We start from the raw sequence: 25,234 nt of genomic DNA on the forward strand, positions 1-25,234 counted from the left end.
CCTAGATCTCTCCAGTTAACCAGCCATACAACTCAACCTGCTCCTAGATCTCTCCTGTTAACCAGCCATACAACTCAACCTGCTCCTAGATCTCTCCTGTTAACCAGCCATACAACTCAACCTGCTCCTAGATCTCTCCTGTTAACCAGCCATACAACTCAACCTGCTCCTAGACCTCTCCAGTTAACCAGCCATACAACTCAACCTGCTCCTAGATCTCTCCTGTTAACCAGCCATACAACTCAACCTGCTCTTGGATCTCTCCAGTTAACCAGCCATACAACTCAACCTGCTCCTAGATCTCTCCAGTTAACCAGCCATACAACTCAACCTGCTCCTAGATCTCTCCAGTTAACCAGCCATACAACTCAACCCGCTCCTAGATCTCTCCTGTTAACCAGCCATACAACTCAACCTGCTCCTAGATCTCTCCAGTTAACCAGCCATACAACTCAACCTGCTCCTAGATCTCTCCAGTTAACCAGCCATACAACTCAACCTGCTCCTAGATCTCTCCAGTTAACCAGCCATACAACTCAACCTGCTCCTAGACCTCTCCAGTTAACCAGCCATACAACTCAACCTGCTCCTAGATCTCTCCAGTTAACCAGCCATACAACTCAACCTGCTCCTAGATCTCTCCAGTTAACCAGCCATACAACTCAACCTGCTCCTAGATCTCTCCAGTTAACCAGCCATACAACTCAACCTGCTCCTAGATCTCTCCAGTTAACCAGCCATACAACTCAACCTGCTCCTAGACCTCTCCAGTTAACCAGCCATACAACTCAACCTGCTCCTAGATCTCTCCAGTTAACCAGCCATACAACTCAACCTGCTCCTAGATCTCTCCAGTTAACCAGCCATACAACTCAACCTGCTCCTAGATCTCTCCAGTTAACCAGCCATACAAACTCAAACTGCTCCGAGATCTCTCCTGTTAACCAGCCATACAACTCAACCTGCTCCTAGACCTCTCCAGTTAACCAGCCATACAACTCAACCTGCTCCTAGATCTCTCCTGTTAACCAGCCATACAACTCAACCTGCTCCTAGATCTCTCCTGTTAACCAGCCATACAACTCAACCTGCTCCTAGATCTCTCCTGTTAACCAGCCATACAACTCAACCTGCTCCTAGACCTCTCCAGTTAACCAGCCATACAACTCAACCTGCTCCTAGATCTCTCCTGTTAACCAGCCATACAACTCAACCTGCTCTTGGATCTCTCCAGTTAACCAGCCATACAACTCAACCTGCTCCTAGATCTCTCCAGTTAACCAGCCATACAACTCAACCTGCTCCTAGATCTCTCCAGTTAACCAGCCATACAACTCAACCTGCTCCTAGATCTCTCCAGTTAACCAGCCATACAACTCAACCCGCTCCTAGAATCTCTCCTGTTAACCAGCCATACAAACTCAACCTGCTCCTAGATCTCTCCAGTTAACCAGCCATACAACTCAACCTGCTCCTAGATCTCTCCTGTTAACCAGCCATACAACTCAACCTGCTCCTAGACCTCTCCAGTTAACCAGCCATACAACTCAACCTGCTCTTAGATCTCTCCAGTTAACCAGCCATACAACTCAACCTGCACCTAGACCTCTCCGGTTAACCAGCCATACAACTCAAACTGCTCCTAGATCTCTCCAGTTAACCAGCCATACAACTCAAACTGCTCCTAGATCTCTCCAGTTAACCAGCCATACAACTCAACCTGCTCCTAGATCTCTCCAGTTAACCAGCCATACAACTCAACCTGCTCCTAGACCTCTCCAGTTAACCAGCCATACAACTCACCAGCTCCTAGACCTCTCCAGTTAACCAGCCATACACTCAACCTGCTCCTAGATCTCTCCAGTTAACCAGCCATACAACTCAACCTGCTCCTAGATCTCTCCAGTTAACCAGCATACAACTCAACCTGCTCTAGCTCTCAGTTAACCAGCCATACAACTCAACCTGCTCCTAGACTCTCCAGTTAACCAGCCATAAAACTCAACCTGCTCCTAGATCTCTCCAGTTAACCCGCCATACAACTCAACCTGCTCCTAGATCCTCTCAGTTAACCAGCCATACAACTCAACCTGCTCCTAGACCTCTCCGGTTAACCAGCCATACAACTCAACCTGCTCCTAGATCTCTCCAGTTAACCAGCCATACAAACTCAACCTGCTCCTAGATCTCTCCAGTTAACCAGCCATACAACTCACCTGCTCCTAGATCTCTCCAGTTAACCAGCCATACAACTCAACCTGCTCCTAGATCTCTCCAGTTAACCAGCCATACAACTCAACCTCTCCTAGACCTCTCCAGTTAACCAGCCATACAACTCAACCTGCTCCTAGATCTCTCCAGTTAACCAGCCATACAACTCAACCTGCTCCTAGATCTCTCCAGTTAACCAGCCATACAACTCAACCTGCTCCTAGATCTCTCCAGTTAACCAGCCATACAACTCAAACTGCTCCGAGATCTCTCCAGTTAACCAGCCATACAACTCAACCTGCTCCTAGATCTCTCCAGTTAACCAGCCATACAACTCAACCCGCTCCTAGATCTCTCCTGTTAACCAGCCATACAACTCAACCTGCTCCTAGATCTCTCCAGTTAACCAGCCATACAACTCAACCTGCTCCTAGATCTCTCCTGTTAACCAGCCATACAACTCAACCTGCTCCTAGACCTCTCCAGTTAACCAGCCATACAACTCAACCTGCTCTTAGATCTCTCCAGTTAACCAGCCATACAACTCAACCTGCTCCTAGACCTCTCCGGTTAACCAGCCATACAACTCAAACTGCTCCTAGATCTCTCCAGTTAACCAGCCATACAACTCAACTGCTCCTAGATCTCTCCAGTTAACCAGCCATACAACTCAACCTGCTCCTAGATCTCTCCAGTTAACCAGCCATACAACTCAACCTGCTCCTAGACCTCTCCAGTTAACCAGCCATACAACTCAACCAGCTCCTAGACCTCTCCAGTTAACCAGCCATACAACTCAACCTGCTCCTAGATCTCTCCAGTTAACCAGCCATACAACTCAACCTGCTCCTAGATCTCTCCAGTTAACCAGCCATACAACTCAACCTGCTCCTAGACCTCTCCAGTTAACCAGCCATAAAACTCAACCTGCTCCTAGATCTCTCCAGTTAACCCGCCATACAACTCAACCTGCTCCTAGATCTCTCCAGTTAACCAGCCATACAACTCAACCTGCTCCTAGACCTCTCCAGTTAACCAGCCATACAACTCAACCTGCTCCTAGATCTCTCCAGTTAACCAGCCATACAACTCAACCTGCTCCTAGATCTCTCCAGTTAACCAGCCATACAACTCAACCTGCTCCTAGATCTCTCCAGTTAACCAGCCATACAACTCAAACTGCTCCGAGATCTCTCCTGTTAACCAGCCATACAACTCAACCTGCTCCTAGACCTCTCCAGTTAACCAGCCATACAACTCAACCTGCTCCTAGACCTCTCCTGTTAACCAGCCGTACAACTCAACCTGCTCCTAGATCTCTCCTGTTAACCAGCCATACAACTCAACCTGCTCCTAGACCTCTCCTGTTAACCAGCCATACAACTCAACCTGCTCCTAGATCTCTCCAGTTAACCAGCCATACAACTCAACCTGCTCCTAGACCTCTCCTGTTAACCAGCCATACAACTCAACCTGCTCCTAGATCTCTCCTGTTAACCAGCCATACAACTCAACCTGCTCCTAGACCTCTCCAGTTAACCAGCCATACAACTCAACCTGCTCCTAGACCTCTCCTGTTAACCAGCCGTACAACTCAACCTGCTCCTAGATCTCTCCTGTTAACCAGCCATACAACTCAACCTGCTCCTAGACCTCTCCTGTTAACCAGCCATACAACTCAACCTGCTCCTAGATCTCTCCAGTTAACCAGCCATACAACTCAACCTGCTCCTAGACCTCTCCTGTTAACCAGCCATACAACTCAACCTGCTCCTAGATCTCTCCTGTTAACCAGCCATACAACTCAACCTGCTCCTAGATCTCTCCAGTTAACCAGCCATACAACTCAAACTGCTCCGAGATCTCTCCTGTTAACCAGCCATACAACTCAACCTGCTCCTAGATCTCTCCTGTTAACCAGCCATACAACTCAACCTGCTACTAGATCTCTCCAGTTAACCAGCCATACAACTCAACCTGCTCCTAGACCTCTCCTGTTAACCAGCCATACAACTCAACCTGCTACTAGATCTCTCCAGTTAACCAGCCATACAACTCATACTGCTCATAGATCTCTCCTGTTAACCAGCCATACAACTCAACCTGCTCCTAGACCTCTCCAGTTAACCAGCCATACAACTCAACCTGCTCCTAGATCTCTCCTGTTAACCAGCCATACAACTCAACCTGCTCCTAGACCTCTCCAGTTAACCAGCCATACAACTCAACCTGCTCCTAGACCTCTCCAGTTAACCAGCCATACAACTCAACCTGCTCCTAGATCTCTCCTGTTAACCAGCCATACAACTCAACCTGCTCCTAGATCTCTCCTGTTAACCAGCCATACAACTCAACCTGCTCCTAGATCTCTCCAGTTAACCAGCCATACAACTCAACCTGCTCCTAGATCTCTCCAGTTAACCAGCCATACAACTCAACCTGCTCCTAGACCTCTCCAGTTAACCAGCCATACAACTCAACCTGCTCCTAGATCTCTCCAGTTAACCAGCCATACAACTCAACCTGCTCCTAGATCTCTCCAGTTAACCAGCCGTACAACTCAACCTGCTCCTAGATCTCTCCAGTTAACCAGCCATACAACTCAACCTGCTCATAGACCTCTCCAGTTAACCAGCCATACAACTCAACCTGCTCCTAGATCTCTCCAGTTAACCAGCCATACAACTCAACCTGCTCCTAGATCTCTCCAGTTAACCAGCCATACAACTCAACCTGCTCCTAGATCTCTCCTGTTAACCAGCCATACAACTCAACCTGCTCCTAGATCTCTCCAGTTAACCAGCCATACAACTCAACCTGCTCCTAGATCTCTCAAGTTTACCAGCCATACAACTCAACCTGCTCCTAGACCTCTCCTGTTAACCAGCCATACAACTCAACCTGCTCCTAGATCTCTCCAGTTAACCAGCCATACAACTCAACCTGCTCCTAGATCTCTCCTGTTAACCAGCCATACAACTCATCCTGCTCCTAGATCTCTCCAGTTAACCAGCCATACAACTCAACCTGCTCCTAGATCTCTCCTGTTAACCAGCCATACAACTCAACCTGCTCCTAGATCTCTCCTGTTAACCAGCCATACAACTCAACCTGCTCCTAGATCTCTCCTGTTACCCAGCCATACAACTCAACCTGCTCCTAGATCTCTCCTGTTAACCAGCCATACAACTCAACCTGCTCCTGGATCTCTCCAGTTAACCAGCCATACAACTCAACCTGCTCCTAGATCTCTCCAGTTAACCAGCCATACAACTCAACCTGCTCCTAGATCTCTCCAGTTAACCAGCCATACAACTCAACCTGCTCCTAGATCTCTCCTGTTAACCAGCCATACAACTCAACCTGCTCCTAGACCTCTCCAGTTAACCAGCCATACAACTCAACCTGCTCCTAGACCTCTCCAGTTAACCAGCCATTCAACTCAACCTGCTCCTAGATCTCTCCTGTTAACCAGCCATACAACTCAACCTGCTCCTGGATCTCTCCAGTTAACCAGCCATACAACTCAACCTGCTCCTAGATCTCTCCAGTTAACCAGCCATACAACTCAACCTGCTCCTAGATCTCTCCAGTTAACCAGCCATACAACTCAACCTGCTCCTAGATCTCTCCTGTTAACCAGCCATACAACTCAACCTGCTCCTAGATCTCTCCTGTTAACCAGCCATACAACTCAACCTGCTCCTGGATCTCTCCAGTTAACCAGCCATACAACTCAACCTGCTCCTAGATCTCTCCAGTTAACCAGCCATACAACTCAACCTGCTCCTAGATCTCTCCAGTTAACCAGCCATACAACTCAACCTGCTCCTAGATCTCTCCTGTTAACCAGCCATACAACTCAACCTGCTCCTAGATCTCTCCAGTTAACCAGCCATACAACTCATCCTGCTCCAAGACCTCTCCTGTTAACCAGCCATACAACTCAACCTGCTCCTAGACCTCTCCAGTTAACCAGCCATACAACTCAACCTGCTCCTAGATCTCTCCTGTTAACCAGCCATACAACTCAACCTGCTCCTAGATCTCTCCTGTTAACCAGCCATACAACTCAACCTGCTCCTAGATCTCTCCTGTTAACCAGCCATACAACTCAACCTGCTCCTAGACCTCTCCTTTTAACCCGCCATACAACTCAACCTGCTCCTAGATCTCTCCTGTTAACCAGCCATACAACTCAACCTGCTCCTTTACAAATAGTAAATGGTGAAAATGTCCTAAAGTTGTGTTGTATTCAATGTATTAAAGGTTTATTGATCATGTGCGTACACGGAACAGTAAAATGCTTAGAGTGTGTGTGCAGGTAGAATAAACTACTGTCTAGGTGTTAGCGGTCACGACCACTGCCCTAACCATTAATAAACGTTTTATTACTGTCCTGTAACTAACCTCCCCACACACACACACATGAAGGCCAGCCTGTGGGGTGAGATGAATGGTGGGAGCCAGGTGGTGTTTTCACCTTCTAACTTAAAAGGTGGCCTGGATTTAGCTTTAGTGTTGCTGCCATTACTAGGAAAGGTAGCAGAGCTTCATCACGACTGTCACTGGGTGGAGCTTCATCACTACTGTCACTGGGTGGAGCTTCATCACTACTGTCACTGGGTGGAGCTTCATCACTACTGTCACTGGGTGAAGCAACATCTCTGGGTGGAGCTTCATCACTACTGTCACTGGGTGAAGCTTCATCTCTGGGTGGAGCTTAATCACTACTGTCACTGAGGGGAGCTTCATCACTACTGTCTCTGGGTGGAGCTTCATCTCTACTGTCACTGGGTGGAGCTTCATCACTACTGTCACTGGGTGGAGCTTCATCACTACTGTCACTGGGTGAAGCTTAATCTCTGGGTGGAGTTTCATCACTACTGTCACTGGGTGGAGCTTCATCACTACTGTCACTGGGTGGAGCTTCATCACTACTGTCACTGGGTGGAGCTTCATCACTACTGTCACTGGGTGAAGCTTCATCTCTGGGTGGAGCTTCATCACTACTGTCACTGAGGGGAGCTTCATCGCTACTGTCACTGGGTGGAGCTTCATCACTACTGTCACTGGGTGGGGCTTCATCTCTGGGTGGAACTTCATCTCTACTGTCACTGGGTGGAGCTTCATCTCTACAGTCACTGGGTGAAGCTTCATCTCTGGGTGGAACTTCATCACTACTGTCACTGGGTGGAGCTTCATCAATACTGTCACTGGGTGAAGCTTCATCTCTGGGTGGAACTTCATCTCTACTGTCACTGGGTGGAGCTTCATCTCTACTGTCACTGGGTGGAGCTTCATCACTACTGTCACTGGGTGGAGCTTCATCACTACTGTCACTGGGTGAAGCTTAATCTCTGGGTGGAGCTTCATCTCTACTGTCACTGGGTGGAGCTTCATCACTGCTGTCTCTGGGTGGAGCTTCATCACTACTGTCACTGGGTGAAGCTTCATCTCTGGGTGGAGCTTCATCACTACTGTCTCTGGGTGGAGCTTCATCTCTACTGTCACTGAGGGGAGCTTCATCACTACTGTCACTGGGTGGAGCTTCATCACTACTGTCACTGGGTGAAGCTTCATCTCTAGGTGGAGCTTCATCACTACTGTCTCTGGGTGGAGCTTCATCTCTACTGTCACTGAGGGGAGCTTCATCCCTACTGTCACTGAGGGGAGCTTCATCACTACTGTCACTGAAGGGAGCTTCATCACTACTGTCACTGGGTGGAGCTTCATCACTACTGTCACTGAGGGGAGCTTCATCACTACTGTCACTGGGTGGAGTTTCATCACTACTGTCACTGGGTGGAGCTTCATCACTACTGTCACTGGGTGGAGCTTCATCACTACTGTCACTGGGTGGAGCTTCATCACTACTGTCACTGGGTGGACCTTCATCACTACTGTCACTGGGTGGAGCTTCATCACTACTGTCACTGGGTGAAGCTTCATCACTACTGTCACTGGGTGAAGCTTCATCTCTGGGTGGAGCTTCATCACTACTGTCACTGAGGGGAGCTTCATCACTACTGTCACTGGGTGGAGCTTCATCAATACTGTCACTGGGTGGAGCTTCATCACTACTGTCACTGGGTGGAGCTTCATCACTACTGTCACTGGGTGGAGCTTCATCACTACTGTCACTGGGTGGGGCTTCATCACTACTGTCTCTGGCTGGAGCTTCATCTATGGGTGGAGCTAAATCTCTACTGTCACTGGGTGGAGCTTCATCTCTGGGTGGAGCTTCATCTCTACTGTCTCTGGGTGAAGCTTCATCTCTGGGTGGACCTTCATCTTTACTGTCACTGGGTGGAGCTTCATCACTACTGTCACTGGGTGGACCTTCATCACTACTGTCACTGGGTGGAGCTTCATCACTACTGTCACTGGGTGAAGCTTAATCTCTGGGTGGAGCTTCATCTCTACTGTCACTGGGTGGAGCTTCATCACTGCTGTCTCTGGGTGGAGCTTCATCACTACTGTCACTGGGTGAAGCTTCATCTCTGGGTGGAGCTTCATCACTACTGTCTCTGGGTGGAGCTTCATCTCTACTGTCACTGAGGGGAGCTTCATCACTACTGTCACTGGGTGGAGCTTCATCACTACTGTCACTGGGTGAAGCTTCATCTCTAGGTGGAGCTTCATCACTACTGTCTCTGGGTGGAGCTTCATCTCTACTGTCACTGAGGGGAGCTTCATCACTACTGTCACTGAGGGGAGCTTCATCACTACTGTCACTGAAGGGAGCTTCATCACTACTGTCACTGGGTGGAGCTTCATCACTACTGTCACTGAGGGGAGCTTCATCACTACTGTCACTGGGTGGAGTTTCATCACTACTGTCACTGGGTGGAGCTTCATCACTACTGTCACTGGGTGGAGCTTCATCACTACTGTCACTGGGTGGAGCTTCATCACTACTGTCACTGGGTGGACCTTCATCACTACTGTCACTGGGTGGAGCTTCATCACTACTGTCACTGGGTGAAGCTTCATCACTACTGTCACTGGGTGAAGCTTCATCTCTGGGTGGAGCTTCATCACTACTGTCACTGAGGGGAGCTTCATCACTACTGTCACTGGGTGGAGCTTCATCAATACTGTCACTGGGTGGAGCTTCATCACTACTGTCACTGGGTGGAGCTTCATCACTACTGTCACTGGGTGGAGCTTCATCACTACTGTCACTGGGTGGGGCTTCATCACTACTGTCTCTGGCTGGAGCTTCATCTATGGGTGGAGCTAAATCTCTACTGTCACTGGGTGGAGCTTCATCTCTGGGTGGAGCTTCATCTCTACTGTCTCTGGGTGAAGCTTCATCTCTGGGTGGACCTTCATCTTTACTGTCACTGGGTGGAGCTTCATCACTACTGTCACTGGGTGGACCTTCATCACTACTGTCACTGGGTGGAGCTTCATCACTACTGTCACTGGGTGAAGCTTCATCACTACTGTCACTGGGTGAAGCTTCATCTCTGGGTGGAGCTTCATCACTACTGTCACTGAGGGGAGCTTCATCACTACTGTCACTGGGTGGAGCTTCATCAATACTGTCACTGGGTGGAGCTTCATCACTACTGTCACTGGGTGGAGCTTCATCACTACTGTCACTGGGTGGAGCTTCATCACTACTGTCACTGGGTGGGGCTTCATCACTACTGTCTCTGGCTGGAGCTTCATCTATGGGTGGAGCTAAATCTCTACTGTCACTGGGTGGAGCTTCATCTCTGGGTGGAGCTTCATCTCTACTGTCTCTGGGTGAAGCTTCATCTCTGGGTGGACCTTCATCTTTACTGTCACTGGGTGGAGCTTCATCACTACTGTCTCTGGGTGGAGCTTCATCTCTACTGTCACTGGGTGGAGCTTCATCACTACTGTCTTTGGGTGGAGCTTCATCTCTACTGTCTCTGTCTGGAGCTTAATCTCTACTGTCACTGGGTGGAGCTTCATCTCTACTGTCAATTGGTGGAGCTTCATCTCTGGGTGGAGCTTCATCTCTACTGTCACTGGGTGGACCTTCATCTCTACTGTCACTGGGTGGAGCTTCATCTCTACTGTCACTGGGTGGACCTTCATCTCTGGGTGGAGCTTCATCTCTACTGTCTCTGGGTGGAGCTTCATCTCTGGGTGGAGCTTCATCTCTACTGTCACTGGGTGGAGCTTCATCTCTGGCTGGAGCTTCATATCTACTGTCACTGGGTGGAGCTTCATCTCTGGGTGGAGCTTCATCTCTATTGTCACTGGGTGGAGCTTCATCTCTGGGCGGAGCTTCATCTCTACCGTCACTGGGTGGAGCTTCATCTCTGGGTGGAGCTTCATCTCTACTGTCACTAGGTGGAGCTTCATCTCTACTGTCACTGGGTGGAGCTTCATCTCTACTGTCACTGCGTGGAGCTTCATTTCTACTGTCAATGGGTGGAGCTTCATCTCTGGGTGGAGCTTCATCTCTACTGTCACTGGGTGGATCTTCATCTCTACTGTCTCTGGTTGGAGCTTCATCTCTACCATCACTGGGTGGAGCTTCATCTCTACTGTCACTGGGTGGAGTTTCATCTCTGGGGGGAGCTTCATCTCTACTGTCACTGGGGGGAGCTTCATCTCTGGGTGGAGCTTCATCTCTACTGTAACTGGGTGGAGCTTCATCTCTGGGTGGAGCTTCATCTCTACTGTCACTGGGTGGAGTTTCATCTCTGGGTGGAGCTTCATCTCTACTGTTTGGGTGTAGCTTCATCTCTGGGTGGATCTTCATCTCTACTGTCACTGGGTGGAGCTTCATCTCTGGGTGGAGCTTCATCTCTACCATCACTGGGTGGAGCTTCATCTCTACTGTCACTGGGTGGAGCTTCATCTCTACTGTCACTGGGTGGAGCTTCATCTCTACTGTCACTGAGGGGAGCTTCATCTCTACTGTCACTGGGTGGAGCTTCATCTCTGAGTGGAGCTTCATCTCTACTGTCACTGGGTGGAGCTTCATCTCTACTGTCACTGGGTGGAGCGTCATCTCTACTGTCACTGGGTGGAGCGTCATCTCTACTGTCACTGGGTGGAGCTTCATCTCTACTGTCACTGGGTGGAGCTTCATCTCTGGGTGGAGCTTCATCTCTACTGTCACTGGGTGGAGCTTCATCTCTGGGTGGAGCTTCATCTCTACCATCACTGGGTGGAGCTTCATCTCTACTGTCACTGGGTGGAGCTTAATCTTTGGGTGGAGCTTCATCACTACTGTCACTGGGTGGAGCTTCATCTCTACTGTCACTGGGTGGAGCTTCATCTCTACTTTCACTGGGTGGGGTGAGGTGGTCCACCTACTCCTCCCCTCTCCTCTCTACCACCACCCTCCTCCATCTTCTCCTTTCCTCTCCTCCAACTCCTCCTCTCTCCTCTCCTCCACCTACTCCTCCCCTCCCCTCTCCTCCACCTTCTCCTCCCCTCTCCTCTCCTCCACCTACTCCTCCCCTCTCCTCCACCTACTCCTCCCCTCTCCTCTCCTCCACCTACTCCTCCGCTCTCCTCCTCTTCTCTAACACATCTTAGTCTGTTATTATAAAGATAGCAGGACACGGATGCAGCCAAACAGCAACATGAGGTCAGGCTGGAACAACACTTGTCCAGTGACAACACACCTGTCTGGAAAGGATTACAAAAGATCACCAACTACAAACCAAAAGACCCCCCCCCCCCCCCACTGCCCAATCAACTAGACCAGTTCTACAGCAGATTTGACTCACAAAGGCCCCTCCACCATCAAAACTCTCCTCTGGCAGGGAGTTCAGGTCAATCACCACCAAAACCACCTGCCAGATGAACACTTTCATTTCCCCGTGCTGTGTCCCTCCCCAACCAGCCATCTGGGCCATAAAGACTAGAGGACTACACACTCTATGTGACACACTGCATCAAGCCATCTCTAAACTCTACACTAAATAACTCTACACTAAATAACAGCACTATACTGCATCAAGCCATCTCTAAACTCTACACTAAATAACTCTACACTAAATAACAGCACTATACTGCATCAAGCCATCTCTAAACTCTACACTAAATAACAGCACTATACTGCATCAAGCCATCTCTAAACTCTACACTAAATAACTCTACACTAAATAACAGCACTATACTGCATCAAGCCATCTCTAAACTCTACACTAAATAACTCTACACTAAATAACAGCACTATACTGCATCAAGCCATCTCTAAACTCTACACTAAATAACAGCACTACACTGCATCAAGCCATCTCTAAACTCTACACTAAATAACAGCACTACACTGCATCAAGCCATCTCTAAACTGTACAGAACTCATGTACAGAACTATCATTATCTCTATATCATTCTCTCTAATCATTCTATATCATTCTCTATCATTCTCTATGTCATTTTCTATATCATTCTCTCTAATCATTCTATATCATTCTCTATATCATTCTCTCTAATCATTCTATATCATTCTATATCATTCTCTATATCATTCTCTATATCATTTTATATCATTCTCTCTATCATTCTCTATCATTCTATATCATTCTCTCTATCATTCTATATCATTCTATATCATTCTCTATGTCATTCTCTTTATCATTCTATATCATTCTCTCTATCATTCTCAATATCATTCTATATCATTCTCTCTAATCATTCTATATCATTCTATATCATTCTCTATATCATTCTCTATATCATTCTATATCATTCTCTCTATCATTCTATATCATTCTCTCTATCATTCTATATCATTCTCTCTATCATTCTATATCATTCTCTCTATCATTCTCTTTATCATTCTATATAATTCTCTTTATCATTCTATATCATTCTCTATATCATTCTCTCTATCATTCTATATCATTATCTCTATCATTCTCTTTATCATTCTATATCATTCTCTTTATCATTCTATATCATTCTCTATATCATTCTATATCATTCTCTTTATCATTCTATATCATTCTCTCTATCATTCTCAATATCATTCTATATCATTCTCTTTATCATTCTATATCATTCTCTCTATCATTCTATATCATTCTCTCTATCATTCTATATCATTATCTCTATCATTCTCTCTATCATTCTATATCATTCTCTTTATCATTCTATATCATTCTCTCTATCATTCTCTATGTCATTCTCTATGTCATTCTCTCTATCATTCTATATCATTATCTCTATCATTCTCTATGTCATTCTCTCTATCATTCTATATCATTCTATATCATTATCTCTATCATTCTCTCTATCATTCTATATCATTCTCTCTATCATTCTCTCTATCATTCTATATCATTCTCTATAATTCTATATCATTCTCTATCATTCTCTATATCATTCTCTATCATTCTCTCTCTCTTCCTCTCTCCACCACATATAAATAAACAACAGAGGTTTCCCTGTGTGCCTAGCCTGTCAGTAGCAGCCATGTTCAGCTGGTGATGGGAAGAACACAGTCCTGCTCTCTGTCTCACAGGAACACACATTACCCATCTCACAACACACACACACACACCTGCCAGTTCCTTTACCCTAAATGCCACCCTGCTCTCACTCTTCTTCCACCTCTCTGCACCTTCCTCGCTCCCTCCCCCTGCCACTCTCTCTCTCCTATCACGCTCTCATCCATCTCTCTCTGTTTGTCCTCCATTTAAAAAACACATCCCTCTCTTTCTCAATGACTCCAGCAAACAGCTCGTCTTTCCCTGTCTACCCGTTGCCAAACAAACACACACACACACACACACACACACACACACACACACACACACACACACACACACACACACACACACACACACACACACACACACACACACACACACACACACACACACACACACACACCACACACACACTCACACAGGCGAACACTCACACAGGCGAACACTCACACACACAAGCCGATACATGCAGAGCCAGCCTACCACCTAACGTGAGGGACTGAGAAAATGAAACGCATCAAAAGAGCGAATGAAACAAAACGAGAGAAAACAAAGAGGGGAAAAGGAGGAGGGAGAGAAAAGCCTGGAGGAAGATTTATATCTACTGTGAGATCAGCTGATTCTCTCTCTCAGCTCAGACAGAAGCAACACACTCCAATGTTACTATTTTTGACAAGCTGCGCCTCACACACATTCACACACTCCTCCCACATGCACGACTGCACACAAATACACAAACCCTCTCTCTCTCTCTCTCACACACACACACATGCACAAAGACAGCCTCTGGATACTGGCGCACGCTGGAGCAGAGGAATCAGAAACATAGCGACACAGAAGGGCTAGCAGGCAGACAGGCAGGTGGAAACACTATCCCTTTGACTGGACTGGACTGGGAGAGACTATACTGGGGGAGGCTAACCTCGTCATGGCAACAAACCGACCTCTCTAAGGATTAAAATTCATCTTCCTTCATCCTCTCCTCATTCATTTTTCACCATCCTTTTTTCTACTATCGTTCCTTTTTAAATGTGATTGGTTGTTGCTGCCGGCAGGAGATCGATGTGAGGATTATACCAACAGTTCTCGCTCCGTTTCTTTATATTAGGACAGATTTGTTGGCCGTTTTGGTTTGGGCGTTGGGGTTGGTGGTGGGTGGCTGGTATTTTGGAAGGTGAGTGTTTTGGTTCTCTGTCTCCACCCTCTGTGTTCTTTCACAAATAAACACATTCACACACACTGCCTTGAAAAATCTAAACACATAGCTACACACTAAAACAACCACACACAAATAACACACAAATTGTCAAGATGATGAAATATAATTTTTGTTTTACCTTTATTTAACTAGGCAAGCCAGTTAAGAACAAATACTTGTACCTTATCAGCTCGGGGATTCGAACTTGCAACCTTTCGGTTACTTGCCCAACGCTCTAACCACTAGGCTACCTGCTGGTTACTAGTCCAACGCTCTAATCACTAGACTACCTGCTGGTTACTAGTCCAACGCTCTAACCACTAGGCTACCTGCTGGTTACTAGTCCAACGCTCTAACCACTAGGCTACCTGCTGGTTACTAGTCCAACGCTCTAACCACTAGGCTACCTGCTGGTTACTAGTCCAACGCTCTAACCACTAGGCTACCTGCTGGTTACTAGTCCAACGCTCTAACCACTAGGCTACCTGCTGGTTACTAGTCCAACGCTCTAACCACTAGGCTACCTGCTGGTTACTAGTCCAACACTCTAACCACTAGGCTACCTGCTGGTTACTAGTCCAATGCTCTAACCACTAGGCTACCTGCTGGTTACTAGTCCAATGCTCTAACCACTAGGCTACCTGCTGGTTACTAGTCCAACGCTCTAACCACTAGGCTACCTGCTGGTTACTAGTCCAACGCTCTAACCACTAGGCTACCTGCTGGTTACTAGTCCAACACTCTAACCACTAGGCTACCTGCTGGTTACTAGTCCAACGCTCTAACCACTAGGCTACCTGCTGGTTACTAGTCCAACGCTCTAACCACTAGGCTACCTGCTGGTTACTAGTCCAACGCTCTAACCACTAGGCTACCTGCTGGTTACTAGTCCAACGCTCTAACCACTAGGCTACCTGCTGGTTACTAGTCCAACACTCTAACCACTAGGCTACCTGCTGGTTACTAGTCCAACGCTCTAACCACTAGGCTACCTGCTGGTTACTAGTCCAATGCTCTAACCACTAGGCTACCTGCTGGTTACTAGTCCAACGCTCTAACCACTAGGCTACCTGCTGGTTACTAGTCCAACGCTCTAACCACTAGGCTAGAGTGATTGAATGATTTGGCTTATAGACAATAAGTGTCTTATTATCACTTGTGAATGACAGTTGTTGATTCATTCCAGATGTATATTAAAGACAATGTTACATGTATTCCCTTGGACTGTGTGGTGGGTTACATTGTTTCCTCCAACTCAATACTCCACAGGTCTTAATGATCGATGTGTGTGTGTGTGTGTGTGTGTGTGTGTGTGTGTGTGTGTGTGTGTGTGTGTGTGTGTGTGTGTGTGTGTGTGTGTGTGTGTGTGTGTGTGTGTGTGTGTGTGTAATGATGCTGTATATATGGGATGTCTGACAACATTGGCACCAGTAGAAACACACACACACACACAGAGCGAGATGTAGATGCAGGTGTGTGTGTGTGTGTGTGTGTGTGTGTGTGTGTGTGTGTGTGTGTGTGTGTGTGTGTGTGTGTGTGTGTGTGTGTGTGTGTGTGTGTGTGTGTGTGTGTGTGTGTGTGTGTGTGTGTGTGTGTGTGTGTGATAATCTAAAGCATGTACTGTATGTTCAGGTAACTGCCAAAATAAAGGAAACATAAAGTGTCTTACTAGGGCGTTGGGTCACCACCAGCCAGAACAGCTTCAATTCACCTTGGCATAGATTCTACAAGTGTCTGGAACTCTACTGGAGGGATGTGACACCGTTCTGCCACGAGACATTTCATCATTTGGTGTTTTGTTGACGGTGGTTTCAGGCGCTGCTTCAGAATCTACCATAAATGTTCAATTGGGTTGAGATCTGGTGACTAAAACACACACACGCACACGTACACACACACACACACACACACACACACACACACACACACACACACACACACACACACACACACACACACACACACACACACACACACACACACACACACACACACACACACACACACACACACACACACACACACACACACACACACACACACACACCATTTAAACCCCTTATGGTCCTTTGAGACTCCTCTTCAAAGTCCCTGACATCTCTTCTTCTATCCATGGTAGACAAAACAATGGGCACCTGGGCATTTTTATACATGACCCTAAGCATGATGGGATATGAATTGCTTAATTAACTCAGGAACCACACCTGTGTGGAAGCACCTGCTTTCAATATACCCTACCGTTCACAAGTTTGGGGTCACTTAGAAATGTCCTTGTTTTTGAATGAAAAGCACATTTTTTTGTCCATTAAAATAACATCAAATTGATCAGAAATACAGTGTAGACATTGTTCATGTTGTAAATGACTATTGTAGATGGAAACGGCTGATTTTTACTGGAATATCTACATAGGCGTACAGAGGCAAATTATCAGCAACCATCACTCCTGTGTTTCAATGGCACGTTGTGTTAGCTAATCCAAGTTTATCATTTTAAAAGGCTAATTGATCATTAGAAAACCATTTTGCAATTATGTTAGCACAGCTGAAAACTGTTGTTCTGATTAAAGAAGCAATAAAACTTGACTTCTTTAGACTAGTTGAGTATCTGGAGCATCAGCATTTGTGGGTTCGATTACAAGCTCAAAATGGCCAGAAATAAAGTTCTTTCTTCTGAAACTTGTCAGTCTATTCTTGTTCTAAGAAATGAAGGCTATTCCATGAGAGAAATTGACAAGAAACTGAAGATCTTGTACAACACCGTGTACTACTCCCTTCACAGAACAGCGCAAACTGGCTCTAACCAGAATAGAAAGAGGAGTGGGAGGCCCCGGTGCACAACTGAGCAAGAGGACAATTACATTAGAGTGTCTAGTTTGAGAAACAGACGCCTCACAAGTCCTCAACTGACAGCTTCATTAAATAGTACCCGCAAAACACCAGTCTCAACGTCAACAGTGAAGAGGCGACTCCGGGATGCTGGGCTTCTAGGCAGAGTTCCTCTGTTCAGTGTCTGTGTTCTTTTGCCCATTTTAATCTTTTCTTTTCATTGGCCAGTCTGAGATATGGCTTTTTCTTTGCAACTCCAGCATCCTGGAGTCGCCTAGTAACTGTTGATGTTGACACTGGTGTTTTGCGGGTGCTATTTAATGAAGCTGCACTGTATTTCTGATCAATTTGAAGTTATATTAATATACAAAAAAAATTGCTTTTCTTTAAAAAACAAGGATATTTCTAAGTTACCATAAACTTTTCAACAGTAGTGTACATTGTATCTGTCATTTACCCAAGAGTTTCCTTTATTTTGGCAGTTACCAGTATGTGAGTTTCTGTTTTGTTTACTGAGTGTATTGACAGCTAGCTAGCTAGTCTCCACACACAGCACTTACTCATACTATAGCTCCTAGTTCCTACTATAGCTCCTAGTTCCTACTATAGCTTCTAGATCCTACTATAACTCCTAGATCCTACTATAGCTCCTAGTTCCTACTATAGCTTCTAGATCCTACTATAACTCCTAGTTCCTACTATAGCTCCTAGATCCTACTATAACTCCTAGTTCCTACTATAGCTCCTAGTTCCTAACACAGCTCCTAGTTCCTACTATTGCTCCTAATTTTACTCCTATCTCTCTGGTCCTGTCTCTCTGGTCCTATCTCTCTAGTCCTATATCTCTACTCCTATCTCTCTACTCCTGTCTCTTTAGTCCGATCTCTCTGGTCCTATCTCTCTACTCCTGTCTCTCTAGTCCTATCTCTCTAGTCCTATCTCTCTGGTCCTATCTCTCTACTCCTGTCTCTCTAGTCCTATCTCTCTACTCCTGTCTCTCTAGTCCTATCTCTCTAGTCCTGTCTCTCTAGTCCTATATCTCTACTCCTATCTCTCTAGTCCTATCTCTCTAGTCCTATCTCTCTGGTCCTATCTCTCTGGTCCTATCTCTCTACTCCTGTCTCTCTAGTTCCAGTTTCTCTCCTCTCCTTTGTGTGGATGCCCTCAATAATTGATACTTGGAGCATGCAGGCTGCCTTCCCTTTGTTAGCATGGCTGCTTTGTTCCAAGCAGCAACACACTGTACAGACGTTATTGACTCAGGAGGCGAGGCCAGGGTTTCATCTCATTACATCTGTATGGCCATGTGTGTGTGTGTGGGGGTGTGTGTATGTATGTGTGTGTGTGTGTGTGTGTGTGTGTGTGTGTGTGTGTGTATGTATGTATGTATGTGTGTGTGTGTGTGTGTGTGTGTGTATGTGTGTGTGTGTGTGTGTGTGTGTGTGTGTGTGTGTGTGTGTGTGTGTGTGTGTGTGTGTGTGTGTGTGTGTGTGTGTGTGTGTGTATAATACTATCTACAGACTGTAATGAAGAGGGGGAGAGGACAGCTGGGGTGATTGACTGGAGGGGGTGTTTGTTTACTGCTGTGATATTAGTGAGAAAGGCATCACACACAGTATCACTGTACGCGTTAGTACAAGGTATGAGCAGACAGCAATCTTGTGGTTGGAGGAATGAGGGGAATGACGGAGGAGTGGGGAGGAGGATGAGCAGGAGAAGAGGTGTGACTGTCCCTCCACTCAGCAGCACGCAGGCCACACTGACACCGAGTATTTATGTCTTGGAAGGGCCGGGGGGGGGGGGGGAGTGACTGACTGCAGTATAAAAAGCCTTCTGAGAATATAGACAGCTTTAGCACTGTAGAGCCTGACCTCCAAACCTGTCAACCAACCAAACAACTTCTGAGCTGGAAAATAAAACCGTGTTCAAAAGTGCATCTAGGGTCACGTGACTGTTTCCAAATCCTGTCCTTAACATGGGTAAAACAGAGCCTACAAGTTGGTTTGCACTTCTTCAGTCATTTTGTAGCTCCCTGGTTAAAGGGTTCAAATCAGAGATCTACGTCAAGGCCTGTTTAAAATGGAAGGGGAAGAGAAGCAGAGGGAAGAGGAGAGCGTTCACTGAGTACTGGAAGACTCTCTGAGGAGGTTGAGGTCAGTACAGAAAACAATGAAACGGAGAGGCAGTTACACTTCCTTGTGGACCCCAGGAAGAGCTGCTTCTGCTAATGGGGATCCTAATGAATAAATAAATAAACAAAAAACAGACAAACAGGCAGTCAGACAAACAGGCAGTCAGACAAACAGGCAGTCAGACAAACAGGCTGGTAGACAAACAGGCAGTCAGACAAACAGGCAGTCAGACAAACAGGCTGGTAGACAAACAGGCAGTCAGACAAACAGGCAGTCAGACAAACAGGCTGGTAGACAAACAGACTGGTAGACAAACAGGCAGTCAGAAAACAGGCTGGTAGACAAACAGGCTGGTAGACAAACAAGAAGTCAGACAAACAGGCAGTCAGACAAACAGGCAGTCAGACAAACAGGCTGATAGACAGGCAAAAAGAAAGGAATGTATAACACACAGACCTGTCTAGAATAACAGACAGTCTGGACCTTATCATCACAGACCTGTCTAGAATAACAGACAGTCTGGACCTTATCATCACAGACCTGTCTAGAACAACAGACAGTCTGGACCTTATCATCACAGACCTGTCTAGAATAACAGACAGTCTGGACCTTATCATCACAGACCTGTCTAGAATAACAGACAGTCTGGACCTTATCATCACAGACCTGTCTAGAATAACAGACAGTCTGGACCTTATCATCACAGACCTGTCTAGAACAACAGACAGTCTGGACCTTATCATCACAGACCTGTCTAGAACAACAGACAGTCTGGACCTTATCATCACAGACCTGTCTAGAACAACAGACAGTCTGGACCTTATCATCACAGACCTGTCTAGAACAACAGACAGTCTGGACCTTATCATCACAGACCTGTCTAGAATAACAGACAGTCTGGACCTTATCATCAAATACTTTTTTTTTAGGATGGGGGCTTTCAGTCATGTTGAGACTGGCCTACTACTATGGCTTTAATTAATGATCATTCTCATTAATATTGTTGCTGTAGTTGCTGTTAATGGTAATCCCACTTCCACTACTACTACTGTTATTGACGTTGGTCCCAGCATTGTTGTCATATGTAGACTAATGACAATGGAAGTCATTTTACTGTCCGTGTCAATAAAGTCTACTGAATTAAGAGAAGAGAAGGTGGAGGTAGAACTAGAGAGAGGAGAGATGTGTTGGATAATGTAGTAACATCTCTGCTTGTGGCCTGGTGTTCAGGGTGACAGGTAGTAACATCTCTGCTTGTGGCCTGGTGTTCAGGGTGACAGGTAGTAACATCTCTGCTTGTGGCCTGGTGTTCAGGGTGACAGGTAGTAACATCTCTGCTTGTGGTCTGGTGTTCAGGGTGGACAGGTAGTAACATCTCTGCTTGTGGCCTGGTGTTCAGGATGACAGGTAGTAACATCTCTGCTTGTGGTCTGGTGTTCAGGGTGACAGGTAGTAACATCTCTGCTTGTGGCCTGGTGTTCAGGGTGGACAGGTAGTAACATCTCTGCTTGTGGCCTGGTGTTCAGGGTGACAGGTAGTAACATCTCTGCTTGTGGCCTGGTGTTCAGGGTGGACAGGTAGTAACATCTCTGCTTGTGGCCTGGTGTTCAGGGTGGACAGGTAGTAACATCTCTGCTTGTGGCCTGGTGTTCAGGGTGACAGGTAGTAACATCTCTGCTTGTGGCCTGGTGTTCAGGGTGACAGGTAGTAACATCTCTGCTTGTGGCCTGGTGTTCAGGGTGACAGGTAGTAACATCTCTGCTTGTGGTCTGGTGTTCAGGGTGACAGGTAGTAACATCTCTGCTTGTGGTCTGGTGTTCAGGGTGACAGGTAGTAACATCTCTGCTTGTGGCCTGGTGTTCAGGGTGACAGGTAGTAACATCTCTGCTTGTGGCCTGGTGTTCAGGGTGACAGGTAGTAACATCTCTGCTTGTGGCCTGGTGTTCAGGGTGACAGGTAGTAACATCTCTGCTTGTGGCCTGGTGTTCAGGGTGACAGGTAGTAACATCTCTGCTTGTGGCCTGGTGTTCAGGGTGACAGGTAGTAACATATCTGCTTGTGGCCTGGTGTTCAGGGTAGACAGGTAGTAATGATGGCACTAACCCCTCCAGAGGGACACAGCAGGTTAAGGAGCCAATCTGAATGTTTTCTCCAACCCTCCCAAGAGACCTATCAGCACTAAGTGTCTCACTCTCTCCAGAGGAGTGATATACAGTCACCTAACCATGGTTGTGCTAAATGACTTTAAGACAGTAAGGATCGTCCACAAGAGTTACAATCCGTCACTTCAAACATTTCAGCATTTTCAGTCCGTCTGTAAATCTAGAGAGGAATATTCCACCTAGCCCTCTGGCCTACCCTCTCTCATCTCCCTCTCCTCTTTCACAGTCAAGGAGTAATCTATCTGTTACGTTTCTCCCTGCTACTGTCACTCATCCTCCTCTCCTTAGAATCTGTCACTGGGGTCAGGGGTCAGGGGGATTTGTATTTGGAGGTTTCAAGTAGCTTCAGAGAAATGGGTAGTGTAGGTGAACTCTTCGACTGTGTTGACACTGTCCTCGGAAGGCAGTTGTCAAGGTTCAGGGGTCAACAGGAAGGAGTATTTACAGACTGAATTTGAAGGAAAGGTACCAGTCCTATAATGGTGGAAGGTGAGGTTTCCTCTTTCTGCTGTTGACTTATGTGCTCTCCGTCTCCTGTCACCTGACTGTAGGGTCAGGGGTCAATAGGAGTATTTATAGTTGAAGGTAAAGGTCAACAGGTCGTACCACTGTGTCTGTCCTAAAATGGCTTCTCTTCGTCGGTTTGGAGAAATGCTCTCTGGATGCTCTCCCTAACTAGTGTTATCAAATCAAACTTTATTAGTCTCGTACTCCGAATACAACAGGTGTAGACCTTACAGTGAAATGCTGACTACAACAGGTGTAGACCTTACAGTGAAATGCTTACTTACAAGCCCTAACCAATAGTGCAATTTTAAGGTAAAAATAGGTATTAGGTTAAACGATAGATAAAAAAGAAATAAAATAAAAAAAACAGTAAAATTATAGTGAAAATAACAGTAGCGACACTCTATACAGGGGGGTACCGGTACAGAGTCAATATGGAGGCTATATACAGGGTGTACCGGTACAGAGTCAATGTGGAGGCTATATACAGGGGGTACCGGTACAGAGTCAATGTGGAGGCTATATACAGGGGGTACCGGTACAGAGTCAATGTGGAGGCTATATACAGGGGGGTACCGGTACAGAGTCAATGTGGAGGCTATATACAGGGGGTACCGGTACAGAGTCAATATGGAGGCTATATACAGGGGGTACCAGTACAGAGTCAATGTGGAGGCTATATACAGGGGGTACTGGTACAGAGTCAATGTGGAGGCTATATACAGGGGGTACCGGTACAGAGTCAATATGGAGGCTATATACAGGGGGTACCAGTACAGAGTCAATGTGGAGGCTATATACAGGGGGTACTGGTACAGAGTCAATGTGGAGGCTATATACAGGGGGTACCGGTACAGAGTCAATGTGGAGGCTATATACAGGGGGTACCGGTACAGAGTCAATGTGGAGGCTATATACAGGGGGTACCGGTACAGAGTCAATGTGGAGGCTATATACAGGGGGTACCAGTACAGAGTCAGTGTGGAGGTTATATACAGGGGGTACCGGTACAGAGTCAATGTGGAGGCTATATACAGGTGGTACCAGTACAGAGTCAATGTGGAGGCTATATACAGGTGGTACCAGTACAGAGTCAATGTGGAGGCTATACACAGGGGGTACCGGTACAGAGTCAATGTGGAGGCTATATACAGGGGGTATCGGTACAGAGTCAATGTGGAGGCTATATACAGGGGGTACCGGTACAGAGTCAATGTGGAGGCTATATACAGGGGGTACCAGTACAGAGTCAATGTGGAGGCTACATACAGGGGGGTACCGGTACAGAGTCAATGTGGAGGCTATATACAGGGGGGTACCGGTACAGAGTCAATGTGGAGGCTATATACAGGGGGTACCGGAACAGAGTCAATGTGGAGGCTATATACAGGGGGTATCGGTACAGAGTCAATGTGGAGGCTATATACAGGGGGGTACCGGTACAGAGTCAATGTGGAGGCTATATACAGGGGGGTACCGGTACAGAGTCAATGTGGAGGCTATATACAGGGGGTACCGGTACAGAGTCAATGTGGAGGCTATATACAGGGGGTATCGGTACAGAGTCAATGTGGAGGCTATATACAGGGGGTACCGGTACAGAGTCAATGTGGAGGCTATATACAGGGGGTACCGGTACAGAGTCAATGTGGAGGCTATACACAGGGGGTACCGGTACAGAGTCAATGTGGAGGCTATATACAGGGGGTACCGGTACAGAGTCAATGTGGAGGCTATATACAGGGGGTACCGGTACAGAGTCAATGTGGAGGCTATATACAGGGGGTACCGGTACAGAGTCAGTGTGGAGGCTATATACAGGGGGTATCGGTACAGAGTCAATGTGGAGGCTATATACAGGGGGGTACCGGTACAGAGTCAATGTGGAGGCTATATACAGGGGGTACCGGTACAGAGTCAGTGTGGAGGCTATATACAGGGGGTACCGGTACAGAGTCAGTGTGGAGGCTATATACAGGGGGTATCGGTACAGAGTCAGTGTGGAGGCTATATACAGGGGGTACCGGTACAGAGTCAATGTGGAGGCTATATACAGGGGGTACCGGTACAGAGTCAGTGTGGAGGCTATATACAGGGGGTATCGGTACAGAGTCAGTGTGGAGGCTATATACAGGGGGTACCGGTACAGAGTCAATGTGGAGGCTATATACAGGGGGTACCGGTACAGAGTCAGTGTGGAGGCTATATACAGGGGGTACCGGTACAGAGTCAATGTGGAGGCTATATACAGGGGGTACCGGTACAGAGTCAATGTGGAGGCTATATACAGGGGGTACCGGTACAGAGTCAATGTGGAGGCTATATACAGGGGGTACCGGTACAGAGTCAGTGTGGAGGCTATATACAGGGGGTACCGGTACAGAGTCAATGTGGAGGCTATATACAGGGGGTACCGGTACAGAGTCAATGTGGAGGCTATATACAGGGGGTACCAGTACAGAGTCAGTGTGGAGGCTATATACAGGGGGTACCGGTACAGAGTCAATGTGGAGGCTATATACAGGGGGGTACAGTACAGAGTCAATGTGGAGGCTATATACAGGGGGTACCGGTACAGAGTCAATGTGGAGGCTATATACAGGGGGTACCGGTACAGAGTCAATGTGGAGGCTATATACAGGGGGTACCGGTACAGAGTCAGTGTGGAGGTATATACAGGGGGTACCGGTACAGAGTCAATGTGGAGGCTATATACAGGGGGTACCGGTACAGAGTCAATGTGGAGGCTATATACAGGGG

At 46.9% G+C, this 25,234-nt stretch overlaps 1 protein-coding gene across 2 annotated transcripts in view; it reads left to right on the forward strand.

The window, feature by feature from the left end:
• The first annotated feature begins 14,108 nt into the window (after window positions 1-14,108).
• LOC115189943 (leucine-rich repeat and transmembrane domain-containing protein 2) overlaps window positions 14,109-25,234 on the forward strand; it is a 54,481-nt gene continuing 43,355 nt past the window's right edge. Inside the window, exon 1 of one of the 2 annotated variants that reach the window (XM_029748453.1) lies at window positions 14,109-14,823. The gene's annotated coding sequence lies outside the window, so the exon portion shown is untranslated. Of the gene's footprint in view, window positions 14,824-19,608; window positions 19,827-25,234 lie in introns of those variants that run through there. The other variant, XM_029748452.1, reaches the window with a different exon arrangement.

The sequence above is a fragment of the Salmo trutta genome, unplaced genomic scaffold, assembly GCF_901001165.1.
Source record: "Salmo trutta unplaced genomic scaffold, fSalTru1.1, whole genome shotgun sequence".
Taxonomy (NCBI): Eukaryota; Metazoa; Chordata; class Actinopteri; order Salmoniformes; family Salmonidae; genus Salmo; species Salmo trutta.